We start from the raw sequence: 24244 nt of genomic DNA on the forward strand, positions 1-24244 counted from the left end.
TGTTAAAATGCTAAACGTTAACTGGGAAAATGCTAACTTTAGCCTGATATCAGTAAAAGCGTATGTCCCACCCTCCCAGCAAATCGCCGTCCAAAGCCACGCCTCCAGAAAGCATGAACGCGCACAGCCAAGAAGACCGGAGGCAAGCGTTACTGCAATACATGAAGTGTCATTCACCAGTGAGGAAACGTCAAGGTTACGACTGTAACCTCTATTCCTTAACGAGACACTGCGTCTTTTCGCCCATGCCTCGGGATCCCTGCTGAAGAGTCCCTTCAGACAATAAGTTGTTGACATGTTATCCAGGCTCCCCTTATATACTTCAGGGTCGCAATAGTAGGGATGTCATACGCAGACAACTTCTGGCAAATTTAGATTTGCTCTGAAAGTTAGTCTGGCAAAGAGCTCATTCAAGCCCATTTCCAGTCTGCAGAAATCGCGGCACCCATCAGAAACGTTGGGGCGGGCTTTACACGATGACGACAGTGCTGGGATTATGAAGCAGATTTTGTAGCCTACATTACAAAGATGGACGCCGCCATCGAACATTACTCGCTTGAATCAGCTATCGCGTCTGTTTTTAAGAGAGCTTTATACGATGACGACAGTGTTTTCTTGGTTTATCTCAGTCAGAATTAATTTTTATATACAAGTGAATGAAACCAGCCCTGTACTCTCTACTCATAAGTGTTGAGTCAGCATTAGATGTACTGTGCGTTCACATCAAAGTGGCCGGAAGCCATTCATTTTCAATGAGGCGGCGAGCTTCGACGAGGGCGGCGTGGCGCGTCTTGGACAAGGAGGTAATCCATCAGCCAGAAGTTGAAGCCTCGCGGGAGCCGCCACTGTAGCAGAACTTCACCTGCTGTTAGCATTCCATTGAACCCCATTCATTTTGGCGTCACTTTGGCAGGGAATAACTTTACATCTGAGGTGTCCAAAGGCTTAATTTGTCCATTATTTATTTATAAAGCAACACGACAATGTATAAAATGCTCTATTACTTTGTATCTTATGTTATGGCCCTGCAGAAGCCATTTTTGTAAAATAGGCTAAATATTGCGTCATAACCACAGGACTTTCTGTCGCACAATAGACACATTACCGTATAGACAGGAGGAGAAGCTCGCAGGCAATCTTTTACTGTCTATGAGGCAATCGGGGGGACATGAAGGCACAAAGTCAAGGTAGAAGCCCATAAATAGAGTCTATAAAAGCAACGGGACAAAATATTTATTTAGGAAGTGCAATAATCGGGCTTTAGTCTTCTCCGTTGAAATCAATGGGGTCGCTATGTCCATTTCTTTTACTGTCTATGGTCTTGGGCGCCGAGGAGAAGTTGAAGTCAGGCAGAGACAATTTATATAGAGACATGCCACTTCCTAAATCCTTAATACAACTATATAGGGAAAACCTGTAATGCCAAAGACAGCGGTTGTATGCACATGTCCTGCCCCTCCCGCTGGAAAGCCAATCGTCTGCTTTTAACAGTTAAGCCGGGAAACATTTAAGCCTATCGTCTAGTTCCACTGATGCACGCGCACATTTGATGTTTGCGACAGCAGAGACGAGAACCCTTGCGCATGTACTGTATAGCCTGTTGGGAAAAGGGCGTTTTAAACCTTATTTTGGGGCAAAGTCATCAAACTTTTTCAGCGATTTTGATCAGAATTTACTGCTATTTACATGCAGTTTTTATGTCCCGGAGACCAGTGAAACTGCAGTTCTGACTCTCTGCCCATTCATTTAGATAGGAGTCTGGTCTTGTTAGTCTGAAATAGCAGCCCGGAGGCGTTGCCAAGATGGCGGCCGAGTGGCATGACTTGCCTAAAAGGACTTTGAGTTGTTGTGTCCTCTGGCAACCAATCAGAATTTAGAGGTGCTCTGTTTGAGAGGATTCCAGGGAATGCAGTCCTGTAAACTTCGGTTCCGACCACATTAGTTCCAAAGCAAAATAGAGGAGAGGTTGATCATCTGAATTCGATAAAAAGGCACGCAACACTATTTATAGGCGACATTTTTGAGCTAGAGCTTGTTTTTCAGAGAGAATGCAAATTAGATTATCACTTAACCATGAGCAAAAAAGGCACACCACACAAATGGCTTTTAATTTGTTAATTTAGTTAGCAAAAATGTTTCTATAATTGTTAAGTTCTTGCCATCTATCAATTTATTACTTTCACATTTAAAAGATTCAATGAGGTTAACTTCTATCCTATTTGGTCAGTCTGCACCAATAACGGTTGACATGCTTGTTTGCTTTGCGGCCCCTTTAAATACAGTTTTAAAAAAGACCAAGCATTTGATCTACGTCATTCAGAGCATCAACGAATCTTTCCACGGCGTCGTTGGCAGGGCGGCGAGAGTGAATTTTGCCGCTCCCGCTCTCGGATCACAAAATGAACAGCAAAAAGTTATTCGCAATCATCAAAGCGTTGGGATAGAAAAAAAAAATGTACTAAAGAGAGTGCCCAATATCATTAGTATGGCACCCGTAGGAAGGTTATCTGAGAGACACCTCCTGATGGAAAGACTAATGGAGCTTCAGTGAGATCATTGTTTATGCTGAGAGGCTGGAGGGAAGTTCAACATTTCCTGTTGATAATGCTTGCTTGCGACTGAAAATTGTGTTCAACCTATCCAGTACTGAACGAACCCACCAAGAGTGATCAATAAATCTGAAATTTTCAGGGAGTAGCTGGTCTGCTGTATTATCGAACCCTTAAATTGATATTTTGAAAGAAATATATTGGGAGTTTGGGACTATAGAGGTATACAATGGCACAGAAGCTCTCCATAACATTTATGATACCAAGAAGCTCATAAATGCTCACCTGATTATGCATGTGTTGTGTTTGTTGTGATCAGTGTTGGGAGTACATAATAAGTTACATAATCAGATTACTTTTTAAAGTAACTAGTAAAGTAATGTGTTACTTTAAAATTTACAACAACATATCCAATTTACTTTTTCAAAGTAAGGCAAGTGACTTTGTTTCACCATGTATTGACTGTCTCCATGTTGAGAGAAACATAACATGAACAAATCAGCTGAAGTTCTACAACGTTTATTAATGCTAATTTCAACATTTATTAATGTATTATTAAAATCTAAAGTTTTTTGTTTAACTTTAGTTAATGCACTGTGAAGTAACATGATCAAACAGTGAACAGCTGTATTTATATTAACTAACGTTAACAAAGAGGAACAAATACAATAACAAATGTATTTCTCATGGTTGGTTCATATAGTTTAAACATTTAATGTTAACAAATGAAACCTTATTGTAAAGTGCTACCAGCACTTAATCTCACTTTATTAATCAATGTCTTTGCTGCTGACCTTTGATGATCCAATTAAATCATACATTAAGCAAAAACGTCACATTTGTGTTTCACTTTTTTATTGCTGAAGTAAGAGTATTGAACTTTCTTCTCCTTCATCCTATTCTTCTGTGATCCAGAATGAATCAGACACAAATTAATATTTCCTTCAGCCTGAGTATTCAGATTGGCAGTACAAGTAATTTCAACTTAAATATATTAAAATTATTGGTAACAGTATTCTAAAGTGTTACCAAATTATTATTTTTTTTAAATGAAGCTGGATGTCATATAACTTTTATAAATGGCTTGATGTAAAATTGAGTAAATGTAAAAACATAAGTTGTCCTGACTTACTGATGATATCATGATTTTTACAGTGTATATAAAGAAGTATTGGTTTCTTGCACATAGGTTGTACATATGTTGCTTGATAAGAATTTTAATTTGTCATAATACAGAAATAGTAATACTCTTGGCCATCAATGGAGAAATATGCTGTTTGTGGTTTAGTTGCAGATTGCAGCAAACCCTGACCCCTGCTACTAACTGTGATTGGCACAACCATAAGGGCAACATGAGAAATCCAATCCTAGCAAGTGTTTAAATTCATTATTGAGCAACACTGCCACCTGGAGATGGTCACTGCACACACACACACGCACACACACCAATATAATGTCAAAACCAGACCAGCAGTTCCTCTAAAACCTGTGTTGGGACCTCCACCACTGCACAGTTGGTACGATCCCTCATCAGACACACCCATATTCAAATCATTCAGTCTCTACTGAAGAGCTGGAGAGGTGGGTCAGGTGTGTCCAATGAGAGAGACATCTATAAGTGCAGGGATGGGGGTCCTGGAACAGCTTTAAGAAGCACAGGTCTACAGCACCAATATTAGATGGATCTGAAATACAGTGGAACGTCCACCTCTACAAATGTAGCACATTATAGAAGTCTCATTACCGCAATACGGACCAGCCTTTCATTCTATACAGTACCACAATCCCATTTCCAGAAGAGACATTTCGTAAAATAAAATTAAATCAATAATCTGTAATTTGTTTATTCTCTTTAACCTGTATTTAACTGACAAAAAAAAAAAAAAAAAAGATTTTCAATGTTTTCACTGACCAACTTATTTGTATTTTGTAAACATACAGTAATCACATTTTGATCACATTTCGTCACGGCTGCAACACACTCCAAACAAAGTTGGGAAAGAGGCTTGTTTACTGCTGTCACATCACAGCCATCACATCTGTCCTTTAATTACACTCGTTCCCAGCATGAGAAGGGGGGGTGATGGTGACCCAGCAAATGTTTTGCACGCAATGACTGAGCTTGGTGTGCTGGTGTGTGTGCAAGCTTTTAGTGAGGCACTTGACCTCTGACTTTGGTTGAATTCATTCTCATTCAGCATTTGTTGAATTATTGTCTATTATTATTGACTACATTTCATGCTCTTGACTGCATTGACATGCCTTTTACAATGTACACTTTCTGGGTTCAGTGACTGACCGCTGGATTTTGACATGAACACTGTTTATGCTGTTAAATGACATTTTTATTTGTTTTCATCTCTCTAAATATTTTAGTTTTGCAATGTACACAAGCTGTTTTGTACACAAAACAAGCTCTTTTATACACAACTGTTTTACACTTCGATCCTTTGAAACAGGAGACAAATCCTTTCAAACTTTGAAACGTTTCAGCCGTTTGAATTTTTACTTTGTTTAACACTTAAGATGACATTAAATAATAATAACAGAGGGAACAAAAGAAACTACAAAGTTATAAATATATATTTTAATAAATCATTAATCTTAAAGCTACAATATGTAGCTTTTTTGGCCACAAGAGGGCGCAGTTTCCAACAATAACAAAGGCGTATGTCTATGACGCAGTGACGAGCTGAATGATGGGACTTGCTGTCAAGCTGATGGATCTAATAATGTTTATGGATTAGTGAAAACACTCATGTTTTTTAACATTACAGTGGTATGAAGCAGGTCGCGATTGCTAATAAGAGACATATATCTAGGGTTGCCACCCGTCCCTTAAAATACGGAATCGTCCCGTATTTGTGAAGTAAACAGCGCGTCCCGTTTTGAATCAATACGGGACGCGGTTTGTCCCGTATTTCCGAACGCATGATCCCATGCAAATCATGCCACCCGCATTCTGTGAAGACTCGTCCTATTCTACCCTTGATTGGGTAATATTCGCTGCCATTGTTGGTTTGATTGGTTTGTTTAATATACCATCAGGTTCAGGGCCAATCAGAGTCAGAAGAGGGAGGGTCTTGATGCGTCCACCTCTGAAACGAAAGTGTGTGCAAAAGTAATGACGAGAGTGGGAGGAAACAAATACTTGGCTGGAAAGTGTCAGTGGCAATGAGTAGCCTAAATAAGTTATAATTAGAAATACGAGATATATATTTAATACATATAATAATAAAAATGGGCATGTTGTGGAGAAAATAAAAACCTAGAGAATTTCATCCTTTAATAGGCTACTATAGAATTAACAATATGTCTGAATACACAAATAAATACATAAATAGATTTTCTTACCAATAATACAAATTTTACATAGACCCACACATAGTTGAATAAACAAATAAGGATTTTACAGTAGCCTATATATAATACTAATAGTAATTATAATAAAATCAATTTCACAAGAAGAAGTAGAGTAGTTAATTTGCGCATGAATGCATTTTAGTGTCTTTTTTTTCCATAGTGACGAGTCTAGAGAACATGCGGTATAGGCCTATTGTTTTTTGTTGTTGTTTTTTTCTTTGAAAAATAAATATATAATATTAATATAGTATTCCATACATTTGTCAGAGCTTGTTAGACAACTATTATATTTGTTAATGTTATTAAACAGATTAATAAATACATTATAATTGGTATTATTAAATATTAATCATATATGCATACTAAATTATGGTCATATCTGTAATACACTTTATGGCAATTAAAAGAAAGTTTTAAAAGTGCTACAAGTGCTACATTAAAAAATAGACAAACAATTACATAACAATTTCAAAATGAAATTCAAAATCAATGTGAGTAAATAAAAACAATAAAAATATCCCACCCATGCAGAATTGTCAAAAACATGATTACTGGTTCATGTTCATATATATATATATATATATATATATATATATATATATATATATATATACACAGTATATATATATATATATATATATATATATAGTAAATAAGTAAAATAATAATATAATAATTCTGTTGCAAGCTCACATGTTTTCTCTTGGTTTATTGTTGAGCGGTCAAGTTGAAATAACCAGTTCCATACCATTGACACATTTTTTTTAATTAATTGAATTATTTATTTATCTCGCGTATGGGTGTCCCTTATTTTGCCTCACTGAAGGTGGCAACCCTACATATATCACACGCGAGTACCGCGGATATGAATAAGGAAATTTCATCCTATTGAACTACACGCAAGTGCTGGATTACTCACACAGGTCAGTTTATTAAATTAATTAAACTTGTGAGGGAAACACGGCACTGGCCCACTTGCTATAACGTTACACTATCACACTAAACTGCATTTAAATGTGTGTTGAAAGTTATAATGTTATTCTACGTGTTTGTTCGTTTGCTATCCGAAACTAGCAGCTAGATAAACATAAGAATAAATTACAGACCATATTCTAACATTTCATCATGTCAAGCTAACGTTATAACATTGGTTTGTTTTATGTACATTTTCTCACCTGTCTAATAAAGCTGTAAAGTCGTGACTCGTGAAGTTCTGTCAAGTCCAAATTAGTCACGGACGCTAGCTCTCTATTGAGTGGAAGTCAGTCTCGGACGCTAGAACGAAACAAGAACTGGGTGCCCATAACCGTTACTCACTACGCAATTGTCCACGTCTGTCACCATGGTTACGTCATGGCTATGGCAGTACGAGTGGAAACCGAGGATAGCACGGATATTGCGTCATTGACAAGCGACATTTTTGGAGACTTTGGAGACTTTTGGGATATTGTAAGTACACAACTGCAGGAAATATATCACACTGTGCAAGTGATTTTTGGATATTTTATTACAAAATTCTTACATATTGGACCTTTAAATAGTGTTTCCTTTACATCATTAAAGGGTTAGTTCACCCAAAAATGAAAATTCTGTCAGTATTTACTCACCCCCATGTTGTTCCAACCCTGTAAGACCATCGTTCATCTTCGGAACACAAATTAAGATATTTAAGATATTAAGATCACTCCTGCATACTAGTCCATAGGCTTCTTGAGGGAATGACAATTGATGGCCTCGAAAAGTCATTAAAGACATCGTTAAAATAGTCCAAGTGACTACAGGGGCTCAATCTTAAAGGGTAACTAAACCCCTGGTCAGAGCCTGACTCCACCCACTGGCAATATTCGAAAAATGCTGGAAAAGTGGGCAGAGCCCAGCGGAGGGGGGCGTGCACCTGAGACGCATCTCTTTGTATGGAACTTGCCTACGTCACCAACAACCGCTGTGTCATGTACTACCGCAAACATCCAATAGGAAAATTCAACTGCAGTAGCCACCGTTCAACCTGAAGAGGGCAGCACTACGACGTTTTTACACCATATATTGTAGAAATAAAACACTTTATACAGAAATGTCAAAAAAGTTACTCAAATCAATGACTGGTATTAATAAAGATCCATTCTTACAGATCATTAACTAAAAAAAGTTGGTTAAGTGTTTAGTTACTCTTTAAGTTTATCAAACGACGAGAACACTTTTTGTGCGCAAAAAACAACAAAAATAACGACTTCATTTCAACTATTAGTTTATTTCTCTCTCTGCCTTGAGTCAGGTTACTAGTTTAATAGTATAAGCTTCTGTTATTGTACGTCACACGCATCACACACATGACCAGCGTCGGCCAATAGTGAGCCTACGTGTGACGTAGCTCTACGCTATCACACTACGTTAACTGACTACAGGCCCATGGAGAAGGAAGTAAATATTTGAAATAAAGTCGTTATTTTTGTTTGTTTTGGCGAACAAAAAGTATTCTCGTCATTTGATAAACTTAAGATTGAGCCACTGTAGTCTATTTTAACGATGTCTTTAATGACTTTTAGATGCCATCAAGTGTCATTCCCTCAAGAAGCCTATAGACTAGTATGCAGGAGTGATCTTAATATCTTAAATATCTTAATTTGTGTTCCGAAGATAAACGAAGGTCTTACGGGGTTGGAACAACATGAGGGTGAGTAAATACTGACAGAATTTTCATTTTTGGGTGAACTAACCCTTTAATGTGTTGTAAAACTGAAATATGCAACCAAAAACAATGCTTCCCCAAACAGATTGCATACAGACAGCTCGCCTACTCACACACAACCCCACAAGACCAGCTTCACCAGCTCCGGTTAACCTGAGAACAGCATGACTCTGCTGGTCCACCAGCTAGACCAGCACTGACCAGCAAGGAATTCATGTTGGTTTATTGTGGATTCTGCACTCTCGACTGAAATAAGACAGTCCGGTGTCATAAACGTTGTTGCCTGATTCTCCTTTTCATGATGGGCCATATATTTTCAGTAAGACACAAATCTGGACTGCAGGCAGGCACATCCCTTCTATGGTGCAGTGTCTAGAAACCACTTTGTTATAACACATACAGATTGAGGCCTGACATTGTCTTCCATGTAGTTTGCACTGATGCATCTCAATACTATGATCGATTGTTCGCTGATGGATGGTTCGCTTTGGAAGTTGATGCCCATTTTTCCCCAAAATAACCTGAAACGTAGACTTATCTGACCACGGCACACATTTGGATCATCTGAGATGAGAACTCAGTGGCATGTCTACATTGAACTGATGTATATCTGTGTCCTTTGCATAGCAAAGATTCAAGCAGACATTTAACAGTATGGTCGTTTCTGATCACATAAGGTCACATAACATGTCCTGCCTTGTACTGGGATTTCCTGAATCTTTTTACAATATGGTAGAGGGTGAAAGTGAGAAGCTCTTTTACACCCAAACATGATACCCTCACCTATTACCAGTTCACCTGTTTATTGGGGACTGTTTCAAAAGAGTTCAACTTGGCTATTTTTCAATCTTTTTAATTAATTCATTTATATAGCGCTTTTCTCTGCACTCAAAGCGCTTTACATAGAAGGGGGGATCTCCTCAACCACCACCAATGTGCAGCATCCACCTGGATGATGCGAAGGCAGCCATATTGTGCCAGAACACCCACCACACACCAGCTTACTGGTGGAGAGGAGACAGTGATGAAGCCAATTGGTATATCTATCCACCTTATTCTGCATCCGTTCTATTTCCCATGATTCATTGTGGTTTCAACTGACTAAACCGTTTTCCACTTCCTGTTGAATTATTGTTTACATAGAATGCTAGCACTCTAGTCCAGACCACTCATCTTGATATATTATATAGTTCAGTGGTCCAGACATTAGAAAAATATCAGTTTACACATGTGTTTTATATTCACGGACATGACCGTTATGAAAGCGACTTTAAAACTTTCACCGAGATTTTAAAGAGAAACCACAAAGAAACCTTTCTTTAAAGTGAATTTCGTTTTTTATTAATTGAATCTTAATTTAAATCAATGTTTCATCAACCAATTGACTGGTTTTAATAAATAAGAGGTATATGAACAATAGATGATCATGACGGAGGCGACAGTGCACAAACTGGACTTTGGTCTGAAACTCGGCGTAACGTTATGCCTAACCTCACATCCCTGAGAAATATATAGACTATGCATCTTTGAAAGCAGAGGTAGACCGGAGTCAAAGGGCTAACCAGCCTAACCTTTTAGTACTGTTCTGGAGGGGTGATAGAAACTGTCGGATTTGCTGGATTAGGGAGATCGTGCAGTCATGAATCCTTGGAAGTTATGAAGAAAAGAAAAACGTTCATTTTGTTTTTTATCTGTGATTTAATAAAAATAACGTGATCAGATCACATTTGATAAATGTTTTTTCGATTTAGTTTAGCGATGTGGGGATGACACAATCTAAAACACATGCCAAAAAAGCATAGACTAGACTCGAACCGGAAGTTGACAACCGGAGTCGTTGTCATGGCGGTGCCCATTCTTTAGAGTAGAATAAGGTGGATATATGGGGATTATTAGGAGGCCATGATGTACAGGCCACTGGGCAAATTTGGCCAGGATGCCGAGGTTACATCCCAACTCTTTCGAAAGACATCCTGGGATTTTTTTGTGACCACAGATACCCCTTTTCCACCAAAAAAGAACTGGTTCGGATCTGGTGCTGGTTCAAAGTTGGTTCGGAGTTGGTTCAACTTGAACCTGTTTGCTTTTCCACTGACTAGAGCGCCCAGGGAACGACGTCGTTATGTTACTGTGTACGTCACCATATGTCTTAGCTAGAAATGCTTGCAAGTACAACATTACTTTGGGATTATCTCTAACTCGTGTAGGCCTACCAAGAAGGCTTTAAAAACAATTGAAATATGTTTTTTAATAAAGTCTTTTAATATTTTCTTTTGATATATCTTTTCTGATTAGTTATGTTTAGTACCCCTGTCTTGTGTCTTTTTTCTTTCCATTTATTTGTTCTATATTGTGACTGTTTTCTTCTTTGCTTGTGTTTTCAATAAAAAAAGAAAAAATTAGAAACGCTTGCGCCAACTTCAAGCATTTCAAGCTTTGTAATTAAAGGCGGACTCCATTGTGTTTCTGCAAATGTTTCTCCTGGCTTTGCAATCCTATATTGTGGTCAGAAAAGATGTTTAGAACACATCTAAACCCGCCCCCAGCCCCCGACGTAAGCAAGACGTGGTAAAAGAACAGTTCTAGTCCAGCAAAGAGTTGGTGCCTCTTTGGAACCAGTTTTCCTGGCCGAGAACCGGTTCTTTGGGAGTCAAAACAAAAAAAGAACTGGTTCGCGCACCGACACCGGCTCTTAAAATGCTTTGGTGGAAAAGGGGTAAGAGAGTCAGGGCCTCGGTTGAACGTCTCATCCGAAGGACGTGCTCTTTGACAGTATAGTGTCCCCATTACTATACTGGGGCATTAGGACCCACACAGGCCACAGGGTGAGCACTGAGCCCTGCTGGCCTCAATAACACCTCTTCCAGCAGCAACCCGGTTTTCTCAGAAGGTCTACCATCCAGGTACTAACCAGGCTCAGCCATGCTTAGCTTCAGTGGGCAACCAGTCTTAGGCTACAGTTTTATTTTTATTTTGCGTCACAACTTTTTGAGTGTGCTGCAGCCATCAAAATCAATATATGAAGTTGGTCAGGGAAAACATTGGAAATCTTTTCTATGTACTTTTGTCAGTAAATAAAGTTTTGAGAGAATAGAATTTAATCACAGGTTCTTGATTTTATTGCATTTTGCAAACCTTTTTTTTTTATTTTGCCATCTGAAGCATTATTTTTAGAGAGTTGAGAGAGTTATTGTAGAGTTGAGAATGAGTTGATCCAGTATAGGCCGCAGTGGAGGAATGTACTGGAAGGGTAGAGCAAACTCATACAATGGTGGTTAGTGTCTGGAGGACATGAAGCAGCAGCTGCTACTGTCCATTAGAGCCCAGAACCCGGCAGATCCGAACACATGTACATATGAAGGATCACATCACGACTCATCTAGCATCCACACATGCTCACATATGAATGCAAATATCAATGAGATTAAAGAGTATGACTGGCCTGTGGGTTTGTGGGCCAGATCATGAAAATGGGTCCCACTGGTGTAAAATTGTCATTTAAAAAAACATTCTCAGAAAATATCAAATACAATTACCTGAAAATAATGAAGACAACCAACCAATAAGTCCATTAGCAATTTGACACTCATCTCACACATTAGTTTCCATCCTTGAACCAATTAAAAGAATCTCAATTAAAAGAACCCGGCTCATTTCAATGCACAGAAACCATTCCCTCCTTACTTACACAACAACAACAACATGACAAAAACAGCTGAGGGTCAATTGAGTAATTTTACTTGTGTAAGTATTTGGCTACTCCACCCATCTCAAGCTGGCACAAACGCATGAGGCTAGGGGTCAATGCTGGATAAACCCTGCTATGGTAACGAATGCCAGGCTAATTAAACCCATTCCTTTGAAAAATCATTGTGGCTTAAAACAGATTATATTTATCATCTCATAAAAGAAAGCAACACACCTCTATGTTTTCCTTGTGTAATATTTAAAAATGTATTTTGTCAAAAGCTCTATCAGAATGGACATAATTTACTGCAGGCACAACGAATCCGGGATAAATCAACTGCTGAATGTCTTGGCATTTTACGACAGGAATTTCAGAGCATAAACCCCTGAAATTTGAACATGGCTTCAACAATGGACTTCTTATGATCCTGTGAAGTGTGAGCAGTGAGAGGAAGGCTGATCTGCAGTTGTCTTCAGCAGCTGAGGAAGTGTGTTTAGGAAGGTATTTAGTGGGCACACGCCAGAGCAGGACAGGTGTGTGTGTGTGTGTGTGTGTGTGTCCTAACAGCTCTAACCAGAGATGAAACTGCAGATCAGCACGTGGCTCATGGATTCTGCAAGTAACACTCAAATGTGAAATATCTGTAATTCATTAATATACACAACACTACATACAGTAGCCAAAATTTGAAGTGGATCAAAAAAGTTCATCAAAGTTGTCCCAAGACAAGAACGGGTATTGTTCAAAATTCATGTATAACTTTGATGGTTTAGATCCACTTCAAATGTTGACTTCTGTAGATATAAGATACATTTCAATGTAGGGTATTTACAGACAAAGTTAAAGGTGCATTGTGCAACTCTCTGAGTTTTTGCAGAACTATGCCCCCTCTGGCGACAAGCAAAACTACAACCAAGTGTGCACGCTCAAGGACCACACACACATGCACGCTTGCACGAGCTGTTCATAACCAAAGGAGCATCAGCCACACAAATCTTTTGTTACAGTCATAATGTCTTCAGGGGTAATAAAGTTATAAATCTGCAAGTCATTTTAAATATATGTAAGGAAAGGCATTTGAGTAAATTACACACTTAAGTGTGTGTGAGGGGAAAATGGGGGTAGTATAAAACTTCGGGTTTTGTTGTTTTATTTGCTTACTGTATCCGCTTATGAGTGTATTATTATGGAAACACGTTCATGAACAATATAAGTTAATAATATTAATAATAATAATAATTCATTACATTTATATAGCGCTTTTCTCTGCACTCAAAGCGCTTTACATAGAGAGGGGAATCTCCTCAACCACCACCAGTGTGCAGCATCCACCTGGATGATGCGACGGCTGCCATAGTGCGCCAGAACGCTCACCACACACCAGCTTACTGGTGGAGAGGAGACAGTGATGAAGCCAATTGGTATATATGGGGATGATTAGGAGGCCATGATGGACAGAGGCCACTGGGCAAATTTGGCCAGGATGACGGTGTTACACCCCTACTCTTTCGAAAGACATCCTGGGACAGAGAGTCAGAACCTCGGTTTAACGTCTCATCCGAAGGACGGAAGTTATTACTTTGTATAGGATCCCGTTTGAGCCCTTGAGCAGACCGGAGATCTCTGTTGAAAGCCTTCCCGATGTTGACTCTCGTCTTATTCTGAAGCCTGTCACTAGATAAAAGTTTTTGTCAAAAGTTGACTAAAGTCTTGTCTCTCGAGTTGTCTTTGCTGATACTGAGAATGGTGGTCGAATATACAAACCTGCCAGACATAGACAGGTGAGCGTGAACGCACATGACGTAATGCCCTGTGTTAAATTCCGTCTCGAATCGCTCATTGGAACTAATGCGCTAACCAGTGGCGTAGGCAGAAATTGTATTTTGGGTGAAGAAGTAGAAACATTAATAGACAAACTGCAAAAACAGTTACAACTTTATATTCGGCAAATCATCATGTTGATTCAACCAACAGAGCTCAATAAAGGCTGGACAAACCAGTGTAGACAATAACTTGTCTATTTTATTCAGGCTAGTCAGCAGTGCAAAGTCAGTTCACCCGAAAATAAAGTAAGGTAAAATAATAATATCGCAGTAGGTCGGCGGGTAAACCCACGTCCGTGAGAGAGAGAGAGAGTAAGAAGCAGCCGCCGCCAGCACCTGACTAGCCTTCTTGTGGGTTAATGAGTCTGAAGAAATGGGCAGTGTGGACTCGATTGATGAAGGCAGTAGTGTGTCTTCTTCCTCAACTCTTGCTTTTTCCAAATAGCACATTAAAGAAAGTTGTTTAGCCATTATTGTGGCGTCGGAACCCCCAGCAACCATAGCAACCAATAACGTTCCTGAGGGAGGCTTTCTATAATTTGCTTCTACAGTTCCATTTTATTCGGGAAACGAATTAAACACACACAGCAGTCAAATCAGGTACATATATATTAATATATTTTCCTAAATACATTTGAATATTAAATACAAACTAAAAAACTATTTTTTTCAAACTTGCCTGGGCGGGCCAGTGAGTAATGTGGGCGGGCCAATGCCGCCCTGGCCCAATACTGGCTAAGCCCCTGGCGCTAACAGACCCATCACAGATCAGTGCCAGTGCGTTTGATTTCACCGGCAGAAACGTTTTGAAAATATGGACGACGGTACTGAATACGCAGACGGATGCATTACGGATAGGGTTGGGTACCGAAACGTGGTGCCAATAGGGAACCAGTTCCGACGTAAACGGTAATAACCAGACCGAATAAGAAACAAAATTTCGGTGCCTGAGTCTCTGTGTCATGAGTCAGAGGCGCACACACGCAAAGTCTCTCGCTCTCTCCCTCTCCCTCGTGCGCGCACTTTACGGTTTGGAGCACAGTCTGATCTGTCTTGCATGCGCGCTCTTGCTCACTCGCTCTAGATTTCGTGAGATTTTAACTAATTTGCGGGCATCAGTGAGCCAGAGTAAGTGTGCCGATTGTCTGAAGCCCATATTGAATCACGCCAATCCATTGGCTGATGGCGAGGGCGCCGCCTTGATGCTCTTACATCATATTATATTAGCACACATTATCTGATTTCATTGTGAAAAAATGATTTCCAGGCGGTAGCGTAGAGTGGAGCTCAACTTAGTAGAGCTTCAACTTAGTAGAGGGAGTGGCCAGCGGAGGTGAGCAATGCACTATAGGGATTGTTGTCTACAATCCACAAGCACTAAAAAGTAATTTTCTGCCTTTTATCAGCCAAGGAGGACACAAATTAAACATTTATGATACTATTCTACTACATATATGACCCACTTTCAATACTCATGTCTCCACTGGTGGAATTACCCTTTAAGAATGTCTCAGTCAAATATCTGCAAGAACCAACATGTACCAAAAGTCTTTAATCTGAAAGAAGGAAGACAACACAAATGCACTATTCACATTCATACTGCAGGGCTGTTGAATGCTTGACTCTGATAGGTTGATGAACTTTCTGAGGTGTGCAAATATTGTCCAGTAAACACACAGCTAAAGTAGTTCCAGGCAGATCGCATTACTTTGCCAAATGATTTAAGTTATTTCAAAGGTCCTTATAGCCGACAACAGCAAAAGAAACAAAACACACAAGACATCAATCAAACAAATAATTACAAATAATAGGAAATGACAAACAATATCCACATTTTTCACATATACAGCACAGACACACACGCGCACAGAAAGCGTTACCATGTGACTATATCAATAAAATAGTTCCGCAGTTGAAAGTTAGATGACATTTCACAGAGGCGATGTGGTAACGTTGCTGTTCACGAAATTATGTTTATTAACAAAGTTCAGAAGAAGCACGTTCAGATAAGGTGGAGAGCACTCAGCAATCATGATTAAAATGTGTATATATATAGACTCAGCAGTCACACCTCATTTCTCTGACAGTATAGCAGCGTCCCTCACACCACAAGTGTTGTCACGATACCAAATTTATTGTTTCGATACCGATACCAGGTCAAGAATCGCGATTTCGATACTTTTTCGATACTTTTCCTGAAAAGGAAAGTATTTCTTACAGGGCTTTTTCCTTTGCGTAGGTCTGTGCTCTTTAAATGCTGTAATAACCAAATATAAATAAATCACTGACAAACATGCTCTGATTATAATCATATAGCCTATAGATCATTTTAGCTGATGTTTTGTATGCTTTATTTTAGCAGCTTGCAAATTAGTTATGCTATCTATGAAAGTTGGGGTGAAACTTGTGCAGCTAATGCCAAAATAAATAAAACAACTACAGTTAAATAGCAGATAATTTATTTATTTCGCCATTAAATAAGAGATCTAGCGCTAAAATCTGTTGTTTTTTAAATCAAGCGGAGCGCTCTTTTTCGCTGCTATCAGTTGCATGGTCTTTTGCGGCTCGCACCACGCGTGCGCTTCATTCTATCACCGTTGCAGAGACTATTGTGTACAGGCCACCGGATAGTGTTGCTAAGAACTTGCAAAGTATAACTATCAGACCGGTCCTCGCGGCCTCGAAACACTACTGGCCCACCGGGAAAAGTCCTGAATCTCCGGATTGCCACTCCGCTACTGACTGGCAGCCACAGACACAGTATCACTTGCGCTCGCGCATGCAGCCGTGTCGCTGTAGTGTTTGTCTCATGACAGATGCCGCTTCTTTGCTGCGTGCGCGAGGGGAAAAAAAAACACTGACGTCCATAGGGAGGGACTGGAAACGTGCGTTGCACACATCAACATGAAATACGTCTTTTACAAACCTGGAACGCGGTCATTCATAAAAGTAACGATACTAATACATTTAGGTATCGCGAGGTTTTTAATTTCCGAGTATCGCGATACTTTTAAAGTATCGGTGTATCGTGCAACACTACACACCACCCCTTCTCCACTCTTCTAGTGCTAAACCACTTTACATACAGGGGGGGAGTATTCTGGGTTCGGGCCGAATTCCGAGCTCGGAGCCCTCCCCCCGGATAGCATGCCAAATACGCATTATACTTTATTCCCTTTAATTGTATGTAAGTGTGAACTCGTGAAACAGTTAAACTTACAACTCCGTTATTAGAGACACTGCTGTCAAACTGTTGAGAGATACACGCTCGGTATTAGTCGTCAGATCAGTGGCTCAAGCCTCCGTTACTATCTCTAAAATGACGTTTTGGAAGTGGCAATGAAGGCTTGTGATTAGATGCATATAAATTTGCATAATGCTGGGTTGTTTTAACCCAACTTTGGGTCAAATATGACTGGGTTTGTCCATATTTGACCCAAAGTTGGGTTTAAACAATCCAGCAATTTTTAGAGTGTAAGGACAAAAACCTGACAACTGTCTTGAAATAAAACATCTTAACATTGTCTTGTGGTATAGTAACCGTACAAGTGGAATAATTGACATATCATACATAGATATCAGAGGAGAACTGTCAGGCCAGCAACAAAAAAGAAAAACAAAAAAACGTTTAAATATTAAATAGGAATTCAGAATTTCACAATCAACATATCAAATGTTTTTGAGGAAATAATAAACCCTTTAATTCTGCCTACTGAGTTGTGCTGGAATGTGAAGGGCTGAATGAAAGACGCACACTCCTCCGCCTAATGCTTTCAGATCAGAGTTTGCTGGTCCAGCTATAAATTACAGCCAAGCCATAGCAGGCCGCCGCAGCTTTGTACATGTCAGTTAAGCTTTATTTGAGAAAACAGTCATTTTGAAGAATCACTGGTCAATCTGTAAATTTACCAAATCAGTGACCATTATGAATATTTGTTGCAGTTCTGCATAATAGTGCATTTGTTCCCCAAATAAACTAAGTATAGTTTCATACATGATGTAATGGCTGCTGTGCCAGTCTAATGATGTAATTTATCATCAACATTTCTTGTTTGAGGTGGTAGGTTTCAAACGGCCACGATCGCTGTTCACTGTCTATGATGCAGAAGTGTCTGTAATGTATTTGCTTTGCTGTGAGTGTCGACTTACATTACATTTGGTTAGTTTTGTGTGGTAGAGGTGTCTGTCATACGTTCTGCAACCCGGCCAGGTGTCACCATATTCCACTGAAGTGGACACACCGACTGTGATGAAGATGCAGTTATTTGTAATGACGAATTGTATTTTATTACATTTTGTGTTATTGTGGTGATAACTCTCACCTTCGCTGTGTGTTTGCCTGTTGCATGACTGCAGTCTCCTAACTGTTTCAGAGCTGGAATTGTCAAAAGTGATTTCTGTAATATTACAGAAAAGGATACAGTAAACTAGACTGATAGTTTGAGTTTTCTCCCGATGAGGGAAGGGAGTGAGAGGCCCATGGTTCAAGCTACTTGATTTGCTACCGATCAGGATTTATGTATATAGGTGGGTCCATCTACATTCATGGTGGTGAACCCCTGTCCCTTTTGTTCCAACAACAAACAGTAATAAAAACCCTATTTCATATATATACCCTAACCCTCTATTAATAATAAATTAAATCTTAATTTCATTATCATTAAAGGAATGTAATTTCGCTGACAGCCATTTATTCACAAAAAAACATGTTTATCATATGTTTATATGTTTTATTTTACCTTGAGTAGATTTATTAATGATTTCTATCAACTCAATCTATCAACAAAATAGTATACTGTAGAACCAAGCGTGCCGCACAAGCCCTCAAAAGTGAAGCCAAAACGTCTCGATCACCCCCTGTGACCGGTCCTAGTATAGCTCATAACCCCCGCCTCCCCATGTTATTCAATGGGACGCGAGACCAACTAAATAATTCAATTACACTTCACATATCCTTTTTCCAAAGATAGGTTCTGTCATTTACTGTAGTTTCTATCACGTTAATGTAAATTCAAGTGTTCGTTTTTAAAATAAGTTTGTTTTTAGTTAGTTATGTGATGCTATAAACGGTGCTCTGACATCATGATTGACAGGTTCCCTGTGCGAGGTAGTCACTGAAGCACCAACGGACTTTATTTAATAATGTTGATTATGTGGTTAGTAGTTGTATTTACCTTTTTTTAACGAGGTTCTACAATCAGCAGACATCATTGGAGAAGAACGAAGCAGACAGAGGCCACTTAATGAAAGTGCGGGGCGTGTGCTTGCGTTTGATTCAGCGAGAATGAGGGCGTGGCCTTGATTTCGCGGCTTTACTTCCTGTTCACGACTGCGCATGTCTGGTCCCGAAAACAGCAAGTGCGCAGACTCAAGTTTCAAGATGTCAGCGTCATATCGGGACACTGGCGGCTTCAGTTCTCTCTGATGGAAAAGAGCGAAGGGACGTTGTCCATCTTTATTTACAGTCTATGTGTAGAGCACAAACATTCGTTCGCAACAGTGCCAGAGACCCCAATCAGAACTGAGTTCACACACACTAAACCGGATCTGACCTGCCATTTATTCTCACTCAGGTTCTAGTTTTTTAATTATTGTTGACATATCCTCACAAAAACTCACAAATGCGCCAAAAGCCTCAGTAGCATATTGTTTGGAAAACGCCAGAGCGGTCGTGGTGGACTAGTCAAAAAACAAGCCAATAATACTCTCCACTGAGCATGGGCCTTTCACTCGCGCTAGATGCATCAACGGTACATTTGCACAGGCTGCCCTCTTTGAATGGTTGCATGGTTTGAATGGTCATGATTGGTTGATTGCCAAATTAAAATAAGTAATAGATTTTTTTCATTTTATTCCATTTTGTTTGTTTTCATATTTCATACAATGAACCGGTTAAGAGCCCAGCTCAAAAACTAATGATACCTCAGTTTCAGGGGCATGAACAGGCATTTTGAGGGACTGAGGCCCAGAAAAAGGAGAAACTGAGAAAATAATTTCACACTACATACACAATTATACTTTTGCATTAAAACAGACAGGTAGTAATTTAATGAGAACAATGTAGCATTCATTTTAGATAATTTCACTAACACTACAATCATATCATTCACTCAGCTTCCTTTCGCTTCTCGCTTCCAATGTTTCTGATACACTGCAAAACAGAAACACAGAGCCAGACGACCATCTAGAATCTAATCAAATGCCTGATTCAACGCAACAGCTCTCCAATGCTCTACCCAATTCACACACTATCTGTTCTAAATAATGTTCGAAATGAGTACAATTAGTGTGTCCCAAATGGTAGTATATTGAAATGAGTTAGAAGGTTAGAATTAGAAGTGTGAAAATATGCACCAAATTTATAATCTAATGGTGACAAATTTCACATATCTGGAAATGATGACCTCCATCTACCTCCAAGTCTTGGTGACAAAGCTATAATGTCCCTGACTGACATTTGTCACTGGTTAATGTCAAACTAATTACATTGCGTAAAAAGTCAATAATTGAAAGAGTCCATAATTCCTGGGTATTTTCTGGACATTTGTTGTAGTGCAAAGAGACATTTATTAACTTTCAAAAGCAATTTCTTGAGGCTTCTGATTTGTTCTGTGAAGTTCGAGCGAAACACTAGCAGATCATAAAGACAGATGACACATATTTTCCAGGACAGGCCAGAACAGCAGCTCCACAAATCTTAGAAATGTGGATGGAGCATTTGTCCATCTCATAATCATGACTTGGAACTGATACAGGGTACTTCCAGTGGTAAAGACAGATTTCTTCCCTACTCATATGACTCCCATTCAACAAGTTACAACAAATGTCCAAGCCAAAATTCCCCATTTAAATTGACTATACTCACCACTTTAACTATACTCACCACAACAATTAGTTGAGCTTGTAATGCCTTATGATGTGAACACAGCATAAGAGAACATTTCATCTGCCTGCCTGCTGTAACTATCAAGCACTCCTGTCCTGAAGCCCAGCTTATTCCGCTGAGTTTGATCAAGACAGGACAGGAGCTAACCTCTGCAGGACAATAACCCTCGAAGAAATTCGGGCGTGTTCACACTTCTAACTCTATTGGTTCTTTTGGTTCAGAATAAATAAAGATACATTTAGTCCTGGTTCGCTTAGCGTTCACACTGTCATTTTTAAAACTGAACCAAAAGATACAAAACAAACAAAATAGCTTTTATGACATACATTTTGTGATCAAACATCTAAAACAATATCTTGACAAACTGAGAAGAGCTTATAAAATGTGTGAAGGAGTCAAAACAGTGGCAGAAATCCCTCCGTCACACACACAAATAAAGATCTGATGCGAGGAGACGCAGTTCGGACGTCTTTACTGAAATGCGATGGGCAACATCGGGACTATGGCGGGTGGAAACAGATGTGCTTGAGCACATGTTAGGGGCGCACAACACTGCTTTGGTAGTAAATTAATAATAAAGACAAAATGGATGTGTTGTGGATGATGCAATTACATTAATTCATTCGATATCATTTTGTTAAAACAACTGTATAAATGTATGTGAATAATTCTTTTAGAATTCTAAGACTAATTTGTCTAAATAAAGTACACACTAGATAACAAGCAACATAAAACTTCAGGGTGTCACACTTTTGGTGTTCTAGGAGCTCGTGCTGAATGTGGGCCATTTGAATACAGAATAAAGATGGGATTATGGGATAATCTGTGAAAGGACAGGGGATTATGACTGTGTATCTGTGTAACCCTTCTGAGATATGTGTCCAGACTTAACTTCAGCTCTCATATTCATCTCCCACAGATCCAACTCGTGTGCTGTCCTTCAAAGAAATTATCTCTCAAAATACAGCAAATCAACCTCTGCCGTTTCTTTTACAACCCAGGTTATTCAATACGATTTAGAATTCCATTAAAGTCAAACAAAAAAGTTTATTGAATAAATTGTCCCATTTTAAACTGCATTATAATGTGCTAGAAGCTCACGGTTTTCTCTTCTCCTTGTCTTCATTATCCATTGCACTTTGCTTGGGCTAAACCCTGACTTCATTCAGTAATACCTTCTCCTGCAGGCCATTGTAAATCAATAAGATTCAATAAAGAAAATGAATAACGTTATTATCTGACAGAAGGATGGAATTTGTAGTTCCCTTAGGAGTTGAAGCCTTTAAAATCAATTCAAATGCCATTATATAAATTGAAAAGATTTTTTTTTTAAATCAACGCTTTAAATACGATTAAGATTAAGTATTCGAGAAAACATACATGAACTGTCCCTGAAATTATTATTGCAACCATTCATGTTTTTACTAACTGTACTGTACATCATGACATTACAGATATTTCCCCAATCTGATTCTGAATCTGAACACTTACAAAAAGTGTCAAAATCATCATTCATTTGACACATGCTTTTTCATTCTTCCTCAAAAACCTAAATCTTTATGATGTCTAGATGTCCATTATCTATTCAAATTCTCATCATTAAATTCTCATAATATAAATACGAAAAAAATAAAATAAAAATGGACAGATCTCGCAGGTCATGCCAGGACCGGAAGTAGATAAACTCACAACAGTGGGATTGAAAGGCAGCAGAGGAATGCGTCAGCATCAGTGAGAGCAGTGGAGCTTCTCCCAGAGGGCAGCAGTGGGCATTGAACACACTTGAGAGCAACACTGCAATGAACACTCAAGACTAACAACTTATTAAATCTATTGTACTATTTTTGAGTGAAAAAACAATGCACAGCTGAGCTCATGAACATCTCAAAGCTTCTTACAGCATTACTGCTGCACACAGGCGATGAAGCAATACTGGAGTATTTCATCTGGACAAATTTAAACAAAGCCAGCTCAATCACAAAGCCAAAATACATATTCATTAGTTTATCACAAATGTTGCTGGTCTAATCAAATCTTATAACCGTTAACCTAATAACCCAAACAGACATGGTTCACTATGATGTGTAGTGCCAGAACTTCAAGACTAAAGAGAGAAATAATAAATGTGTAGGGAACATACAAAGGCAGAACAACTTGTGTAGCCTATGCTAAAATTTAACTATACGTGGACTTTGTGTTAAACCACCAAGCAAAATCAACTGACTGCAGGCATGCTAGCAGACACGAGTCAAAATATGGCATATAGCAGGCAAATGAGAAGTAGAAGAATCATCTTTAACTTTAGATTCCTCTCAATGTTCATAGCATCTCGTCTAACCTTTCAACCTCGCATTCTGTAAGTACAGATGATGTGACATGAGCTAATCAAGGTGAGCCCAAGCCAAAAGCTTCTATAATGTCTCCTCACTCAGTCATTAGGAATAGTTTTAATACAGAGGCAACTGGGTTGAGCAGGAATTTCTGTAATCCATCAGAATCTGGTGATGACATTAGTGTTAATAATCTCTGTGGATATCCTGCCAAAAACACAGATTTAACGCACTGACAGTTCAGCTTTGGAATAATTCTTTTGCATGACGTAAACTGCAGTGCATCATGCAAAAGAAAAACTGCATCATGCAAAAGAAAAAAAAAACAGTTGCATCCATCCAGTCAGGCTGATCAAACAAGTTTTAATACAATATTGTCAAACACACAGACCTTCTGACAGCAGTCTGAGATCTTCAGAGAATGCAGACTGATCTCATGAAATGGTGTATGATGTCATGTTGGAGAAATGCTTTACCAGTCTGTTAAAAGATCATCAGATAGCAACATATTTCGTTCAAACGCACACTGTCCAAAATTGACATTATCACAGTACTCTTTGAAGAATGTTGGAGTGTGCCGTCTCATTCAGTACCAATAGCATTGTATTACTGATTTTTCTTTAGCAATAGGGTCAAATGTAGCTTTCCCTTCAATTTACCCAACAACTTGTGAAATGTGAAACGAGTCAGTTTAAAATCATTATGCAAAATAATGTGACTTTAAAATGTCCAGTCCAGAACAAAGCTGCATTATAATGAGCTTTAAATGAATATAAAGTGTATCTGATAGGATCACTGTACTTTTCCCTGAGCTCCACATCAGCACCAGGACAGGAGACAAAACAAAACGCAAAGAAAGTTCCAGTTTAGTTTTGCTGCTGTGTCACTAAACTCCCGCGCATATGCACTTCTGACAGGT

At 38.9% G+C, this 24244-nt stretch overlaps 1 protein-coding gene across 9 annotated transcripts in view; it reads right to left on the reverse strand.

The window, feature by feature from the left end:
- nrg1 (neuregulin 1) overlaps positions 1 to 24244 on the reverse strand; it is a 108561-nt gene that overhangs the window by 83778 nt on the left and 539 nt on the right. The window lies entirely within an intron of this gene.

The sequence above is a fragment of the Pimephales promelas genome, chromosome 23 (genome assembly GCF_988280905.1).
Source record: "Pimephales promelas chromosome 23, fPimPro1.hap1.1, whole genome shotgun sequence".
In the NCBI taxonomy this organism is placed as follows: domain Eukaryota; kingdom Metazoa; phylum Chordata; class Actinopteri; order Cypriniformes; family Leuciscidae; genus Pimephales; species Pimephales promelas.